Source organism: Rutidosis leptorrhynchoides, chromosome 2 (genome assembly GCF_046630445.1).
Source record: "Rutidosis leptorrhynchoides isolate AG116_Rl617_1_P2 chromosome 2, CSIRO_AGI_Rlap_v1, whole genome shotgun sequence".
In the NCBI taxonomy this organism is placed as follows: Eukaryota; Viridiplantae; Streptophyta; class Magnoliopsida; order Asterales; family Asteraceae; genus Rutidosis; species Rutidosis leptorrhynchoides.
In genome coordinates this window covers 524453428-524470450 of record NC_092334.1, presented here as the reverse complement: position 1 = coordinate 524470450, position 17023 = coordinate 524453428, and positions in this window count along the sequence as shown.

The window sequence follows — 17023 nt, the reverse complement described above, 5'->3', positions numbered from 1 at the left end:
GTTCGATCTATTGTATCTTTTGACTCGTAGCTCTGTTTTAGTCACCAATTTTTTTAAATCGTGTATTTTTTCAAGATCTATCCTTTGGAAACTGTGACGACCCGGAAATTTCTGACCAAATTTAAACTTAATCTTAATATGTTTTCGATACGATAAGCAAAGTTTGTATAATTGAGTTTTAAAAATGTTAAGAACTGTTTATATGAATACTTTTGACCTTCGACAATTCCGACGATTCACGAACAATGGGTTGTAAATAAATATAAATGTAAAAATATTTAATAATTTAAAATTATAAATTATAATTTAAACAGTAGAATTAAATATGTAAAATAAGATATAAAATAAGTAAGTGTAATTAAAATGAATAAATATATAAATATATATATAACTTGTAATTAGTTGTAATATATAAATATTAAATGTTATCATATAATATAATATTGTATATTATATTAAATGTAATTACAAATTTAGTTGTTACATTATTACATTCAATATTAATAATATTATTAAAATTTATTATATGAAAATTGATACATTTGAGTTATTACAATTACAATATTATTGTATCATTGATAACATAATTATTATTATTATAACCAATAGTAAAGATGTAATTTTAATTGTTATGATTAATAATAATGAAATTATTAGATATAAATATTATATTGAACATTAAGAATAATTATATTATCATTGATAAGATTATTATTATCATTGTTAAAATTATTATTATAGGTTTTATTATTTATTATTAATATAATTATTGTTATTATTATTGATATTATCATTATTAATATTAATATTTTATTATTAGTATTCTTATCCAAATTAATAATATTAATGGATTTTTATTAATAATTTGATATCAATAATTTACTTAATATCACCCTTATATATATATATATAGATATACTACGTATATAAATATATAACAGATAGGTATATATAATAGATAATAAATAAAAATAGTTTATAAAATACAGATATATTATGATACACCTATAAAGCGTAATGTTTATCTATCACCATCTATTTGGTTTATTTTCTCTGCTCATGATTTGTACGATAACCACTTTATATTCGAATACCAAATCAGCTCAAACAAATTCTGTTAAGAGTACTTGTCTGCTTTTAATTTTTTTTATTTCCTTTTCCTGTTCGTTGAATTTGTCTGAGGTATTTTGAGTCACCTCAAATCACAGTTACAAACAAAATTCGGTGAATGTCCCAATCTGCCTTTCATTTTCTTTTATTCTTTTCGTCCTTTTTAATTGATTCCCTTGTCGAGCTCCTTGCTATAAAACAATAAGTTTAATCACGACATCAGACTTACACCATTTAATTGTAACCACCACGAGAACTACCACCACAACACCACCATAAACCGCCATCACTACCATCGATCCACTGCAGTTTCGGTTTTCAGTTCGATACCAACACCAACATAAAATCATGAAAATACCAACCTTGCTGCTATTCTTGATGCAACTCCTGCTACGCGTAAGTATTCTACTTTCTATCTTCTATTCAGACGCCATCCAAACTGCCTCAACTGCAACCTACTATTGCTGCACACTTACTTGATTATGTTCTGTGTGAAAACCGCCATCTAGGCCACCCTAGTGATCTTGTTTCTTGTCTCTCTGTCGACATCGACCACAAACCACCCAAGAACAACTTTCTATTGCTCGACTTGTTTGCTTCCTGTCCCGATCAAGCCATAACCCGCAAACACATTTGAACTATTACCATGAATTTAATGATCGTAAACCACTCACCTTCTTGTTCACTTTTAAACGGCTAACCCATCAACCACCCTCACTATTATCACTAATCTCCACCATATCATCATCACTTTTGTTCTAAGATCCTTAACCTAACACCATCGACTTCTATCACCATCTACCTCCCATTCCCGACACCATACACCACCCTACCAAAGCTTGTCACTCTTTCTTCATCACCCGACAACCATCACTCACTTCCATCTTGTTAAACAGCCACCACCAATTGGAAACCCACAAGTCACCATGGTAATACCACCAAGAGGAGCCACCATCACCACGATTACCATAACCTTCAAACACCCCTTTTTGTTAGCTGCTATTTTTTTTTGTTTATGTTGCAAACGCTACGGACTGCAGTCCCATTTATATTTTTTTTTCAACAAATATAGAAGTGGAGAATGATGTACAAAAGCACAAATTAAAGAAGGCTGTATTTTAAATTGCTTTTGGTGTTTTCCTTTATATGATTTCCGACAAATTATAGCAATTGAGGATTAGGTGGTGCTTTGAATGAGAGGTGGAGCCAAACAACTACGTGTATACACTTTATTATATTTGGTACCCAATAATTTCGGTATATTGCTAGTGTTTGTGGACCGCTGCTGTCCTACTTCTTTTCTTTTCCATGAAGTTGATGATGAGATGATAGGTACTAGTTGACGTTCATATATTTATTTTTATTACCGAATCAATTGTTGAAATAAATGGATCACGTGACAATTGGGTTTGTTTACGGGCTAAGAGTGATCATGAATGTTTGGCCTGATTATTGTTGGGCTCTTTTGTTATTGGGTCTGTGCAACGAACTACTCCATAAGATGATTACAGCTAGGTTCCAAATCCCGTCTCATTGTCCGATTGATAATCGATGATGGTACGCGAAGATGATAGCTAAAGAAGATGATGATCATGAGGATTAAAGATGTATGATACATGATGTTAATATATTATGATGATGTCGATAAGATAATGATAAGATGATGATGGTATGACGATATAGATGAGGTTGGTGAAGAAGTTGAATTGATATTAGGATGTCATGTTATTATCATGATAATTATGATAAATAACGATAATATGATTATGATACGCTATGGCGATGTTAAATAATGATAATGATGTCGTGATATATGGTGATTAGATGATTAGATTAAGATGATGATACTAGGAAGATGATAGACAATTAAAATGGGATAAATGGTTAAGTGTGCTAAGTAATTCAAGAACGAAACAAATGAAGAAATGGTTTAGGTTGTTATCGGGTTAGCGGGACGTCGCGGGTTCAAACCCGGACTTGGGCATTTTTTTAAGGGCTACTTCTTTGAGGTAGTTACATATTTATTTTTTTCATTATTATTATTATCATTATTATTATCTTTATCATTATTATTATATTTATTATTATTATTAAATATTAAGTATTATATTCAAAATTAATATTTTCAATATCGTTATTATTAAACTTATCATTTTATTAAAAACTACTATTATTATTATTAAATGTATCATTATTTTACAATCATTATTATTATTTATACTAAAAATATATTTTTATTATCATTATTTTGATTACGATTAATAGTATTATTATTATCATGATTATTATTATTGTAATTATTTTTATTATCAAAAATTATTACTATTATTATCTTTATTATAAGCTAATACAACTTTTTATTAATATTAATTTACCAAATAACAATTAGTTACATAAAATCATATTTAATACATATAACATATAATTTACTAAAATAACATATATATCACTAATAATATAAAATTTCTTTCGATTTCAATTATATGTTTTAATATATATAACAAATATAGGTTCGTGAATCCGAGGCCAATCCTGCATTGTTCAGTTGTTCAATATCGTCATATGTATTTTTACTACAAAATACAGTATGGTGAGTTCATTTAATCCCTTTTTACTCATTTCATTTTTGGGCTGAGAATACATGCAAATGCTTCATTAACTGTTTTACAATATTTATATGCGTAAGTTTCATTATTCCCTTTTTAAATGCTTTCGCAATATATATTTTTGGGACTGAGAATACATGAGCTGTCTTTATAACTGTTTTACGAAATAGACACAAGTAATTGAAACTACATTATATGGTTGAATGATCGAAATCGAATATGCCCCTTTCTATTAAGTCTGGTAATCTAAGAATTAGGGAACAGACACCCTAATTGACGCGAACTCTAAAGATAGATCTATCGGGTCCAACAAGCCCCATCCAAAGTACAGGATGCTTTAGTACTTCGAAATTTATATCATGTCCGAAGGAGGATCCCGGAATGATGGGGATATTCTTATATGCATATTGTGAATGTCGGTTACCAGGTGTTCAATCCATATGAATGATATTTTTGTCTCTATGCATGGGACGTATGATTATGAGAAATGGAAATTATGAAATCTTGTGATCTATTAAAATGATGGAAATGATTATTTATGTTTAACCAATGAACTCACCAACCTTTTGGTTGACACTTTAAAGCATGTTTATTCTCAGGTATGAAAGAAATCTTCCGTTGTGCATTTGCTCATTTTAAGGACATTACTTGGAGTCGATCATTACTCTGGAATCAAATGTTGATGACTTCGTCCAGATGGATTAGGACGGGGCATTTCAGTTGGTATCAGAGCGGTGGTCTTAGCGAACCAGGTCTTGCATTAGTGTGTCTAACTAGTAGTTGTTAGGATGCATTAATGTGTCTGGACTTCGACCTAATAGTTATTAGGATATATTAATAAGTCTGGACCTGAACCTGGTTTGCATGTTAGAAACTTTGCATATCATTCTTTGTCGAAAAATATCTAATCATCATTCTCAGTCTCAACACGTCTTATTGTAATTATTGCATAGATGATGTATAGACGAATCCATATTCAATCACATTAGACCTTGTCTGACACGTTTCCTTAATTCCCTCGGTAATCTACGGGATCTCCTATACTATACATAGGTATTCTATGTAATTAGAATATCATCTGATATCCGAAAATCATTTCATAGCGAAAATCCTTTATCTAACCATACAAGATGGAACTCGCCACTAGTTCAAGTCCCTCAGATTTCGATATGGAGTTTCACTTAAGCTCCGAAAGCAGTGTCACTAGAATGAATCAACCAATCAGCCATCTCCAATTCATCTGATGGGTTCGTAGTCTACTAAATAATTGGAGACAAGAAGAAGGCGATCCCTTCCACCCACCTTATTTCCCTCTTGGCAAAGAACCTGAAGCCCTTACCGACGAACCTGTTCGAAATACCATTTTCTCTCTCATTTCCAGAGTATCTTGTCATGATTATATACTATCTCGAGTTCTAGATCTTATTTATCCGCTCGTCCGAACCGACAATCATCCCAGTGTAATAGAAGAAGTCAACGAGATTCGCGTTCGAGTAATCAATTCAGAAAACATGGTGCAAAATGTACCAGCTTCAGCAACATCAACAATACCAACAGTACCACCAACATCAGTACCGACAGCACCAGTACCACCAACAACCATATCCGCATCCCAAGCCTCAACTTCATAATCTGTTCCACGAACATCAACGTCATACGTACCATAGATACCAAGGAGTACCAACAACAATGAACGATGAAGTATTGATCCATAACTTCATTGATATTCTACGAAGAATATGTGATTCCTAATAGTTTTAGAGATTACTTATTCTAGCTCAAACCGAAAAGCAAATGAAATTAATATCATATTAACTCATTAAGTACATGAATACATATGAAGAAAATATATATGCAAGTATATTTTCATAAAGATTGTAATTAAAAATTCTGTTGTACAAACTGTTAATGGTGAAAATATTTTAACGGGTAGGTAATACCGAGGAATATCTAGTTTCACATTAATAAGTTACACTGGACATTCTTCGAACCTGATTCAACAGTCATTTACTATCCTACTTACATCCACAGATATACGAATCCGTTCACCACAGAATAACCATTTTTATTCGATTTCATATTTGGATTTTGACATATCAGAATTCAACAAGTGGCATAATGAAGAAAACTTTGGACAAATAAAATGAATTAAAATATTGATTATAACATATGAAACTAAATAATTCTTCAAGTCTGCCACTTGATTTCATCTTAAACCTCATTTGTATCTTGACTATTCCATTCTGCGTTCAAACATTTCATAATTCTTGAAAACACTTTAATCGAGAGGATGAACCAACCACACTTCATCTACGGAAGAAAAGATTGATGCATATAGTTATGCACCTGAAAACACTCGGAACCTGAGCAAATGTTTAAAACGTATATGTGCTAACTCTTTGGGAGTTGTTATTACCAGAAATAACTTTGCAATCCCTTTTCAAATTAGCCAATTTTGTCACAGCTCCAACAAGTCAACTTCGACTTTTCATTCGAAACAACATTATTATAACCTTGATTTATATGCGTGCTCTTTTATTGATATCGGAGAACTTTTTATATTCCACCACATCACCAGAAGACGTACCAGCAACCTCGTTGCTCCTTGGCTTAAATCTCTTCGATAAATCACTACTTTTATCTATTGAAGTCTTATCATGAACCCATCCGCACCTTATAACGAGAATTGCCATACCAATTACCAGAAATTAGCGTTTAATCATCTAAAAACACAATTCTCTTGAAACCCTCGATTTGATAACCAATGATCCAGATCCGTTAATTTTGAAAATGCTGACGAAGCAGCATGTAGTAAATGGTCACAATAGGCCAAAAGTGATGATAAAAGAATGGAGTGTTAGGAACGCTCGATAGAAAATTTGGTACTGAAATACGGATTGAACAAACCATGAAGGAGATCAAGGACAAATACAAGGGACATATCCTATATTCAAAGAATCCAGGTAATACTGTATCCAATGAAACCTTCAACAAATATCTTGCTCCGGATTCATGTTAAAATCTTGCGGAAAATTTTTCTTCATCAACCCTCGAACTTAGAAATTCCAAAATATCATCATAAATATCTTCGATATTCCTGAGGATATTTTCATAAATATTCTCGTTCGAAATTATATACCTCTTCGCGCTATCTGTATTACATCATATTGAAAACTGTTTTAGTTTTCAATATTCTGTAAAATCTAAGTATAAATTATGAATGGATTCTGGAGAAATGTTAAGAAGTTGAGCATGAGTTAGTATAATATAATGACGCTTGGCCAATGTGATTATATTACAGTAAGTCATGCTGCAAGTTCTAATGAAACATGATGATTCACAGATTATACCATCATCATGTGCCATGTTACATAACTCTTTCATTCTAACTTAACCTCTGAACATATCAAGAAAATATATTCTTGATAGTTCTATCCTCTGTGATTATGGTAAATTACCAAATCAAATCGTGCTATCACATTTCTTTCTCCTTAAAACATTATAATCAATCGAAACTTCAAACCTAAGAATTCTGGACCATTATTCGCTTGACTTGAAGTCAGGAAGAGAAAACAAAAGCATGGAACTTCTAAATATAAGTTAAAATATAAAGCCCAACAACAACACAGGAATTACAAACCGTGTATATCAATGCGTATAACAATATAAAGACACGGGATAATGAAAAATACTATAACTCCAAGGTAATAGTAGAAGTGAATAGATTCCTCTGGCGGTAAATGGAAGAGAAGAATGACAGATGCGATAGTTAGGAAAATATCAAGAATCAGAACTGAATGGAGCATTTCCACAATACTTTGGAAGTATGAATGGCGGAAGAAAGTATAGGAATGGTGAAAATAATGGAACGAAAGAAGTTCATTTATAGTGAAAATATCAGACAAATCAATCGAGACAGATGATCGCATTTAATTAAAGAGATCTTAATTTCTATAAATCCCGAAGAATCAAATCTCCTAGATTCGAAGATTTTCTTTAATCCCTTAAATTTCGGAAATCAACCATGACTACGTCACCGGTTAAGACAAATCTGCATTTACTCATCTCAATCTTTTGTGATAGCTTCACTCGTACGCTTCACATAATCGAATCGTTTTATCTATATTAATCAATAATGATAAAACTCTATTTATCAACTCATATTCGTCACGAAAACATTTTTATTGTTAGCCATGACCACCTCACTAAAATTTCGGGACGAAATTTCTTTAACGGGTAGGTACTGTGATGACCCGGAAATTTCTGACCAAATTTAAACTTAATCTTAATATGTTTTCGATACGATAAGCAAAGTTTATATAATTGAGTTTTAAAAATGTTAAGAACTGTTTATATGAATACTTTTGACCTTCGACAATTCCGACGATTCACGAACAATGGGTTGTAAATAAATATAAATGTAAAAATATTTAATAATTTAAAATTTAAAATTATAATTTAAACAGTAGAATTAAATATGTAAAATAAGATATAAAATAAGTAAGTGTAATTAAAATGAATAAATATATAAATATATATATATATAACTTGTAATTAGTTGTAATATATAAATATTAAATGTTATCATATAATATAATATTGTATATTATATTAAATGTAATTACAAATTTAGTTGTTACATTATTACATTCAATATTAATAATATTATTAAAATTTATTATATGAAAATTGATACATTTGAGTTATTACAATTACAAATATTATTGTATCATTGATAACATAATTATTATTATTATAACCAATAGTAAAGATGTAATTTTAATTGTTATGATTAATATTAATGAAATTATTAGATATAAATATTATATTGAACATTAAGAATAATTATATTATCATTGATAAGATTATTATTATCATTGTTAAAATTATTATTATAGGTTTTATTATTTATTATTAATATAATTATTGTTATTATTATTGATATTATCATTATTAATATTAATATTTTATTATTAGTATTCTTATCCAAATTAATAATATTAATGGATTTTTATTAATAATTTGATATCAATAATTTACTTAATATCACCCTTATATATATATAGATATACTACATATATAAATATATAACAGATAGGTATATATAATAGATAATAAATAAAAATAGTTTATAAAATACAGATATATTATGATACACCTATAAAGCGTAATGTTTATCTATCACCATCTATTTGGTTTATTTTCTCTGCTCATGATTTGTACGATAACCACTTTATATTCGAATACCAAATCAGCTCAAACAAATTCTGTTAAGAGTACTTGTCTGCTTTTAATTTTCTTTATTTCCTTTTCCTGTTCGTTGAATTTGTCTGAGGTATTTTGAGTCACCTCAAATCACAGTTACAAACAAAATTCGGTGAATGTCCCAATCTGCCTCTCATTTTCTTTTATTCTTTTCGTCCTTTTTAACTGATTCCCTTGTCGAGCTCTTTGCTATAAAACAATAAGTTTAATCACAACATCAGACTTACACCATTTAATTGTAACCACCACGAGAACTACCACCACAACACCACCATAAACCACCATCACTACCATCGATCCACTGCAGTTTCTGTTTTCAGTTCGATACCAACACCAACATAAAATCATGAAAATACTAACCTTGCTGCTATTCTTGATGCAACTCCTGCTACGCGTAAGTATTCTACTTTCTATCTTCTATTCAGACGCCATCCAAACTGCCTCAACTGCAACCTACTATTGCTGCACACTTACTTGATTATGTTCTGTGTGAAAACCGCCATCTAGGCCACCCTAGTGATCTTGTTTCTTGTCTCTCTGTCGACATCGACCACAAACCACCCAAGAACAACTTTCTATTGCTCGACTTGTTTGCTTCCTGTCCCGATCAAGCCATAAGCCGCAAACACATTTGAACTATTACCATGAATTTAATGATCGTAAACCACTCACCTTCTTGTTCACTTTTAAACGGCTAACCCATCAACCACCCTCACTATTTTCACTAATCTCCACCATATCATCATCACTTTTGTTCTAAGATCCTTAACCTAACACCATCGACTTCTATCACCATCTACCTCCCATTCCCGACACCATACACCACCCTACCAAAGCTTGTCACCCTTTCTTCATCACCCGACAACCATCACTCACTTCCATCTTGTTAAACAGCCACCACCAATTGGAAACCTACAAGTCACCATGGTAATACCACCACGAGGAGCCACCATCACCACGATTACCATAACCTTCAAACACCCCTTTTTGTTAGCTGCTATTTTTTTTTGTTTATGTTGCAAACGCTACGGACTGCAGTCCCATTTATATTATTTTTTCAACAAATATAGAAGTGGAGAATGATGTACAAAAGCACAAATTAAAGAAGGCTGTATTTTAAATTGCTTTTGGTGTTTTCCTTTATATGATTGCCGACAAATTATAGCAATTGAGGATTAGGTGGTGCTTTGAATGAGAGGTGGAGCCAAACAACTACGTGCATACACTTTATTATATTTGGTACCCAATAATTTCGGTATATTGCTAGTGTTTGTGGACCGCTGCTGTCCTACTTCTTTTCTTTTCCATGAAGTTGATGATGAGATGATAGGTACTAGTTGACGTTCATATATTTATTTTTATTACCGAATCAATTGTTGAAATAAATGGATCACGTGACAATTGGGTTTGTTTACGGGCTAAGAGTGATCATGAATGTTTGGCCTGATTATTGTTGGGCTCTTTTGTTATTGGGTCTGTGCAACGAACTACTCCATAAGATGATTACAGCTAGGTTCCAAATCCCGTCTCATTGTCCGATTGATAATCGATGATGGTACGCGAAGATGATAGCTAAAGAAGATGATGATCATGAGGATTAAAGATGTATGATACATGATGTTAATATATTATGATGATGTCGATAAGATAATGATAAGATGATGATGGTATGACGATATAGATGAGGTTGGTGAAGAAGTTGAATTGATATTAGGATGTCATGTTATTATCATGATAATTATGATAAATAACGATAATATGATTATGATACGCTATGGCGATGTTAAATAATGATAATGATGTCGTGATATATGGTGATTAGATGATTAGATTAAGATGATGAAACTAGGAAGATGATAGACAATTAAAATGGGATAAATGGTTAAGTGTGCTAAGTAATTCAAGAATGAAACAAATGAAGAAATGGTTTAGGTTGTTATCGGGACGTCGCGGGTTCAAACCCGGACTTGGGCATTTTTTTAAGGGCTACTTCTTTGAGGTAGTTACATATTTATTTATTCATTATTATTATTATCATTATTATTATCTTTATTATTATTATTATATTTATTATTATTATTATTATTAGTATTATTATTATTAAATATTAAGTATTATATTCAAAATTAATATTTTCAATATCGTTATTATTAAACTTATCATTTTATTAAAAACTACTATTATTATTATTAAATGTATCATTATTTTACAATCATTATTATTATTTATACTAACAATATTTTTTTATTATCATTATTTTGATTACGATTAATAGTATTATTATTATCATGATTATTATTATTGTAATTATTTTTATTATCAAAAATTATTACTATTATTATCTTTATTATAAGCTAATACAACTTTTTATTAATATTAATTTACCAAATAACAATTAGTTACATAAAATCATATTTAATACATATAACATATAATTTACTAAAATAACATATATATCACTAATAATATAAAATTTCGTTCGATTTCAATTATATGTTTTAATATATATAACAAATATAGGTTCGTGAATCCGAGGCCAACCCTGCATTGTTCAGTTATTCAATATCGTCATATGTATTTTTACTACAAAATACAGTATGGTGAGTTCATTTAATCCCTTTTTACTCATTTCATTTTTGGGCTAAGAATACATGCAAATGCTTCATTAACTGTTTTACAATATTTATATGCGTGAGTTTCATTATTCCCTTTTTAAATGCTTTCGCAATATATATTTTTGGGACTGAGAATTCATGAGCTGTCTTTATAACTGTTTTACGAAATAGACACAAGTAATTGAAACTACATTATATGGTTGAATGATCGAAATCGAATATGCCCCTTTCTATTAAGTCTGGTAATCTAAGAATTAGGGAACAGACACCCTAATTGACGCGAACTCTAAAGATAGATCTATCGGGTCCAACAAGCCCCATCTAAAGTACCGAATGCTTTAGTACTTCGAAATTTATATCATGTCCGAAGGAGGATCCCGGAATGATGGGGATATTCTTATATGCATATTGTGAATGTCGGTTACCAGGTGTTCAATCCATATCAATGATATTTTTGTCTCTATGCATGGGACGTATGATTATGAGAAATGGAAATTATGAAATCTTGTGGTCTATTAAAATGATGGAAATGATTATTTATGTTAAACCAATGAAACATGGTACAAATACCGTAGGCGGTTTGTCCCAAATACCATTTGAAACGAGGCCTCGAAAACCCTTAATTTTGCCTTTTTGACCGTTTTGAATTTCATTCATATTATTTCTTTTGTGTATGCATGACTTAACATGGTACATATTGTTTTAAGGCCTATTATTTCACTCGGAATGTAATTATGTATAACGCCTATAAATTTGAATATAATTTCAATTCATTAAACACGCTTTTTTAAATCATTAACATGCGCCGCCAGATGGAATACTATTTGCCGGCGCATAACCTTCGTCTTCAGATTATGCTGAAATTCTCGAGATCACCCTAAAATGACCCTAACATCAAGCCTCCTGGAGAGTGTCTTGACATTCGAGGTTGTCAGGATGCCTAAAAAAGACATTTTACTCATTTTTAATATTCTCTTTCAACGTTTTCAGTTTATATCGTATTATTAGTTTTGTGTATGCATGACTTAGCATGGTATATATTATTTTAAGGCCTATTATTTCACTCGCAATGCAAATACGTATAACGGGTATAAATTTGAATCTAATGTCACTTCATTAAACACGTTTTTTAAATCATTAGTATGCGCCGCCAGATGGAATACCATTTGGCGGCGCATAACCTTCAGTTTCAGAGTGTGCTGAAATTCTCAAGATCACCGTAAAACGGCCGAACGAGCAAGACTTTCTGAACGTGCTTTCCATTCGAGGTTGTCTAGATTCCAAAAAATACATCTTTCCTCACAAAATCGCACCACGCACCAAACACCATCGACGGTTCGTGGTGCTTGGTGTTTTGTGTCTTTGTCCAAAATGTTCGATCTATCGTTTCTTTTGACTCGTACCTCCGATTTAGTCACAGTTTCTTTTAAATCGTGTATTTTTTCAAGATCTATCTGGTGGCAAACTACTGTAGGCGGTTTGTGAAATGTCCCGTTCTTATTGATTAAAAACGTTCCATATTAATTGATTTCGTTGCGAGGTTTTGACCTCTATATGAGACGTTTTTCAAAGACTGCATTCATTTTTAAAACAAACCATAACCTTTATTTCATAGATAAAGGTTTTAGAAAGCTTTACATAGATTATCAAATAATGATAATCTAAAATATCATGTTTACACACGACCATTACATAATGGTTTACAATACAAATATGTTACAACAAAATAAGTTTTTTGAATGCAGTTTTTACACAATATCATACAAGCATGGACTCCAAATCTCGTCCTTATTTAAGTATGCGACAGCGGAAGCTCTTAATAATCACCTGAGAATAAACATGCTTAAAACGTCAACAAAAATGTTGGTGAGTTATAGGTTTAACCTATATATATCAAATCATAATAATAGACCACAAGATTTCATATTTCAATACACATCCCATACATAGAGATAAAAATCATTCATATGGTGAACACCTGGTAACCGACATTAACAAGATGCATATATAAGAATATCCCCATCATTCCGGGACACCCTTAGGATATGATATAAATTTCGAAGTACTAAAGCATCCGGTACTTTGGATGGGGTTTGTTAGGCCCAATAGATCTATCTTTAGGATTCGCGTCAATTAGGGTGTCTGTTCCCTAATTCTTAGATTACCAGACTTAATAGAAAGGGGCATATTCGATTTCGATAATTCAACCATAGAATGTAGTTTCACGTACTTGTGTCTATTTTGTAAATCATTTATAAAACCTGCATGTATTCTCATCCCAAAAATATTAGATTTTAAAAGTGGGACTATAACTCACTTTCACAGATTTTTACTTCGTCGGGAAGTAAGACTTGGCCACTGGTCGATTCACGAACCTATAACAAATATGTACATATATATCAAAGTATGTTCAAAATATATTTACAACACTTTTAATACATTTTGATGTTTTAAGTTTATTAAGTCAGCTGTCCTCGTTAGTAACCTACAACTAGTTGTCCACAGTTAGATGTACAGAAATAAATCGATAAATATTATCTTGAATTGAAACGACCCGACCCAATCCATAGGGACGAATACAATAACATATGATTACATCGCGAGGCATTTGACCTCTATATGATACGTTTTATAAACATTGCATTCTTTTGAAAAGATATACCATAAATGAATATTTAAAATTCAATGTTTTCGACATCTGATGATTTCTACATATAGACAATCACCGTAAATAACAGTTTACAAGAATACTTCCGTTGACAATGCAGTCAAAATAAATACACGGTGATGATTTTGTGAATGCAATGCTTCCTCGAATAAAACATGTATGACTCCATGCACATGGTTTCTCTAACATATATTCAAACAGCGGAAGACTTCTAGGAACTTGAGAATAAACATGCTTTAAACGTCAACATAAAGTTGGTGAGATATAGGTTTAATGCTAGCAGCGTTATAAATATAGACCACAAGATTTCATATACATAAACGTTTTAATAAAAATATTCTAAGTGGTTGAGCACTTGATAACCATACTTAACATTTAATCAACGTCGCATATTCCCTTTATTATGAAATCTCACTACACTGTACCAAGTGTAGTCACCGAAACGAAGTACTGTGCAACCGTTGAATACTGGTCGTCCAGTCCGGTTGGGGTTGTCAGGCCCGATAGATCTATCAACAGGATTCGCGTTTACAATACCACATGTAAATAGTAGTTACCAAGCTACAGGGAAGTATGCCAGTGGTACAACTCAACGTAGAATATATTTTTTTATCACTTGTGTCCATAACGTAAATCATAAAATGCATGTATTCTCATCCCGAAATATTTAGAGTTTAAAAGTGGGACTATATACTCACTTTTGCCTTGAAGGTATTTAACTCGACTTGGTCTCCGATAGATATCATGAACCTAACCATATATATAATATATCAACATATTTTCTTTTCAATTAATCGTTACATATATACTTATAATACTTTTAATATTTTCTTAGTCCGTAGTTAGCAGTCCGATATTAGTGGTCCACAATTAGTTGCTCAATAAAATAAATAAATAAAGACCCCATCGTATTCGTATTGATCAGAATTAATCTCGACCCATGGTACCATGTTGTCAAATGACGTGTTGCGTACATAAAGTACCGTGTTGTCAAATGACGTGTTGCGTACAATCATGAGGTCTTATGATTAATCTTCTCGTGTTGTTTACGGGTGGTCCTGAAATATGTAAAATCAAATCATAAGTAATTATATATAAAATATTATATTAATTAGAAAAGATATGATTAATTTACTTTATCTCCAAATATTTTCGTAGCTAAACTAGCTTCGGATACCCAATCTTGTTTTAGTCGTAGTTTCTTCATTACAACTCCGTTTTTGTTGGTTCAACTTGACACTTCCTTGGATCGAGTCAAATTTTAAGAATATGAACTGAAAATACCTTAGTTTGTATTCAAAATCACAGGTTATAGGTCAAACTTTGATAAAACTTATGAAAGTGATCATTTCCGTTGTAAAAACAACATCTAGATGATCATTTTTACAAAAATACTTACACTTTGAGTTACACCATGAGATTTTTATATATTAACATATTCATAAGAAATATCATTTTTCCAGAATATAAACTTCCAATTCAAAGTTCAAGATGGTTTTTAATTATCCAACCCAAAACAGCCCCCGGTTGCACTCCGATGACGTAGATTCAGTTTTTAAGGTGTTCTTTGTAAAACCAAGTTATATCTTGTTAAGTTAGCATTTCATTATGATATATTACAGGTCTTGAAGTGTTTTAAAAGTTAATTTATAAGGATCTATTTAGTTTTCAAACAAGTTTGAAATCATTCAAACTATGTTCTTGTTGTTAAAATTTTACAACATAAAATAAGATAGCTATATAATTATGAATCGAACAAGATTATGAACAAGGTTACTACCTCAAGTTACTTGGACAAAGTTACTGTAAGAGATAAGAAAAAATCTTGGAATCAAAGAGTGGTGGAGTTAGATCAAAAGGTTGGAAGTATACTTCTTCAAATGGGTGGTTATTTTGATATGTTTTTGAAAGAGTTTTCTTATAGTGTTTAAGGCTTGTAATTGAAGCTAAATGATGGGGAAAATGCTTGGAGATTATCAAGTATGAAGTTAGGAGTATTTTTAGAGAGAAATGAGGGTGTAGGTTTGAGAAAATGGAGTGAAGAAATGGTGTTCATTCATAAAAACGTTTTTAGTTTATAAAGAAAGAAAAGGATTCCTAATTTTGTTTTCTTACTAATAATTCATGCTACTTGACAAATCCTAGTTACCTCATATCTAGGGCAGTAATAATGTTGATTAGGATGTTGATTTGATGTGTATATACCAATAGTAAATACATATAGAAGCTGGGTATGATACGGGTACATATACCCTAGATATACGTATAGAAATCTTAAGGAAACGGAATGAGAATTCAAATATAGCTATCTTTTGTGAATATACTTATATTGTTTTATGTATTTAAGTCCTTAAAAAGTGATTAAATACATTATATATACGATACATGTATAAGCATTATAGGTTATAAGTATATATATCAAAGAATGTTACGTATAGTTATCGTTTTGAAAACTTAAGTTAGTAGTTTCAAAATATACTTATAACTCATTGTCATTAGTACACAATGAGATGTTAAACCATCCTTAGATCATGTTAAATATATATATAAATACATATATATACACAAATGTATAATTATCATATGTTATATAGTTCGTGATATCATCGGTCAAATTGGACGGTCAAACGTTGTGTAAAACTCTTTTCAAAAACACAAGTCTCAACAATTTGGATTGCTTATCATGTTGGTAAGGTTTAATTTATGTAAATATTAATCTCATAAGTATAAAACGATTGGAAAAATCTGGGTCGTTACAG